Source organism: Anneissia japonica, unplaced genomic scaffold, assembly GCF_011630105.1.
Source record: "Anneissia japonica isolate Jap-2015-1 unplaced genomic scaffold, ASM1163010v1 scaffold287720_len810639_cov167, whole genome shotgun sequence".
In the NCBI taxonomy this organism is placed as follows: Eukaryota; Metazoa; Echinodermata; class Crinoidea; order Comatulida; family Comatulidae; genus Anneissia; species Anneissia japonica.
In genome coordinates, this window is record NW_022736945.1 from 407,935 (window position 1) to 411,357 (window position 3,423).

Sequence of the window (3,423 nt, forward strand, 5' to 3'; positions counted from 1 at the left end):
GTCATTTTGCTGAATTGACTATCTGCTAGTATTAACATCATCAATATCTCACTGGTATAACTTTTACATGTATTTCAAAGGGTGTTCTGCATTCACAAGGATTGATGTAAACATTAGGCATCTAAAATACACACACTACATAGGCATAACATTGCGATCACACGCTTACGGGCCTACATTTCATAATCGTTTTATAATCAAGCGTTTTACGTCTCTGTTTAAAAGTTATCCTTCACTTCACATGATGTGGCAAAATGCCTGGAGCTACCTAAGGTGGAAACGGAACGGGCATAGTGTGGCAAAAAGGGCCTAGTGTGGAAAGGGGCTGTGGCAAAAGGGCAAGTAGCAACTGACCTAGGTGGAATAAGGTCGGGTGGCAAGTGGCTGAGTTGCAACAAGCTTAGAGTGGCAAAAGGCCAGGTGGGCAATGGACCTAGGGTGGCAAAAGACCCGGTTGCGAAAGACCGGGTGGTAAAAGACAGGGGAAAATGGGCCAAGTGGCAACGGGCCAGGTGGCAATGGACCTAGACCCGATCAGCTAGCTGTTGCCTATGAGCTAGTTGGAAGTTTAAGTGCTTTTAACTTTGTATTTATGTAGGGAAACTTACAAGCAACTCGGTTCAATCTGTTGTTTTTGATTACACATTCTAAAGGGACAGAAAGATCATAACCTCATAGTTGCCCTGGCAAAATAACAACATACATTGTTCTTATAAAACAGGATAATGAACTTTTATTCATACAAATTCCATTATTGCAGCAAAAGTAGTAAAATAATAATGTAGTGAAACTTAGGCTTAAATAGCTCCCAGGTCCGTTTATTTACAACACAACTTTCAAATTTTTAGCAAACACACATCAGGAAATGCACTGGAATTGTTTAGTCAACTATATGTGACAAGGACTCGTCCAAATCACTTAACCAAGCCATTTCGATTTTACAGATTTCATTTGAAATTAAAGCTTGCTGAGGTGTATCATGGAGTATTATTTGATGTTTTTGCTCTTTGTATCCACAGGAGCACAAGGTATGTGAGTCCCAAGTTGAAAGAATCCACATCCCAGAAATCTGTTTAATGAAACACACCTAATTATATTTTGCTGTGCATTGTGATATCCTTTGCACTTCCGGGAGACAATAGTCCTTTCCGGAACGTCGATCAAACCATTTAGGAAATATATTGATATACATCCTCCATGGTCAAACTTAACAACTGACATAAGAACAGTGCCAGAGTGTCCAACACACATATTGTCCAAAAACGTACATGTTTACGTACTTTTACGCTATTACATGGTGGGACCTTAGGAACAATCTCCTACGTGCGGGGTTTAGCGGTCCGTTGATATAGTTAAGCCCTTAAACGTGCAAATTATCGTAAATTTAGAAAAGGATGGGTTATTTTCCGGGAGTTCTTGCTTGCTCGCGGGAACGTGAAAGACCTTATTGATTTCCAGGAGATTCCCGCAACTTAATTGCGGGAGACATAACACACCTGATGTACCAGAAGTGAAAATACTTTAAAATAAAAATCCCGTGACAGCAATTGTTTCTGTTATTCGATATAATTATTATTATTCTTATTAATTTTTGTTATATTATTATTATCTTGATTACTGTATTGTGATGCTTATTTATAATATTGTTACTTTGCATTATTGATACTGAAGTTTGTTTCATGCATTATTATTGTTACTATTATTATTATTATTATTAATTTGACGTTTAATTCACGGTTACTATTTAAAAGACGCTCCTTTATCAATGCTTATTTTAACTTTTATTACTTACTCTTGTTTCTTATTCTATTCAGTTCAGTTTATTCAGAGTTTCACATAATACATTAAAAAAAAATCAATTGGATATAACATAACGATGGACCTGCACACGATGTATTAAGTGTGGTGACTCTATTAAGCAAAGAGGCTTTAGGACTGAGCTACCAGAAAACAAACGATCAATGAAAAGCAGCATGACTAAATAAGAAAACAAGATCTGAAAAGAAAAATATCTAAATACATAGATAATGAACAAGAAATAAAACAAAAATCACTTCTTATAACAAAGAAAATGTTGAGAAAAAACTTTAAAACGGTCAATGAATTACCGGTCATGATTAATTTTAAGCTATTTGAAGGAGCAAATTTGAATTTTAATGGTAGTTTGACTTGTAAAGTGTATTGGTGTAGTAAATATTTCTTGTATTTGTTTTTGAGATTAAGTATTGTTGTTGTAAATTTAATATATAAGGGTAAATTATTCCATAAATTTGGTCTATTAAAAATAAAAGAGTTTTTCTTGAGTGCTGTTGAATATTTTTCATAGATAAAATATTTATGAATAGATACCTAGATTCATAAGAATAAAGTTCGATGAAATTTGTAAAAAAACGAGTTAAACTGAGGAAGAAGCTGATTGTTGGAAAAACGAAACATGAATAAGACAGTTTGTAGTTTATTAATATCAAATATATATAATGTTTTTAGAGAATAAAATAATTGTCTTGTATGGGACCTTGGAGGCGCCCCTATCCTAAGTGCCTTCTTTTGAAGCTTAAAAAGACAACCCTAGGCAAAGGCAAAAGGAAAAGAGAAGAGAAAAATAAAGACAAGAATAAAAAGGAAGATATAATGAACAGATATCACAATGCCCCTGCCTGCAACCCATTCTCCACTTCAAAAAGTGTCCATAGCGCCAGGTGCATTGGGGTAATCACCGGGGGACAAGGGGAAAATATCTATCTGTGGAAAGCCTTTCCCCATTGAATGCCCTTTTCACCCTGGAAAGTGCCTGAAAATCTCAAATTTTAAATCGCATATTTTGTTGAGGTAGGCCAATTTCCTCTAAAAAATTTTGAGTTTTGATCAATTCCGACGAAATTAGAATTTAAAAAACAAAAATTTTTCGCGCGCTTCGCGCGCATTTTTTATGTTAAAGCTTGTGCTTGCTCCCCTTTGCCTTCCAAGTTATAACACATAGTCCCCAAACTCAAGAAAGAAAATTTAAGATAGGCCTAGATCGTTTTACCTAAAAGAAGGGCCTCAATGTGTAATGATGTTGAAAGAATATGTTTGTAATAAATAAAGTCATAAGGAAAATGCTTATATTCAGTTTAAAAAAAACGAGTGTGGCCATATATAATATAAGAGCATTTCTTGTTGAGATAGGCCAATTTCCTCTAAAAATTGCACAATTAGGGAGTTTTGATCAATTCCGACGAAATTAGAATTAAAAACACAAAACTTTTTCCCGCGCTTCGCGCGCATTTGTTACGGTTAAAGCTTGTGCTTGCCCTCCTTTGCCTTCTAAGTTATTTAAAAACATAATAGTCCCAAAAACTTGAGAAAGAAAATTTAAGATAGATCGTTTTACCTAAAAGAAGGGCCTCAATGTGTAATGATGGTGAAAGAATAGGCCTATGA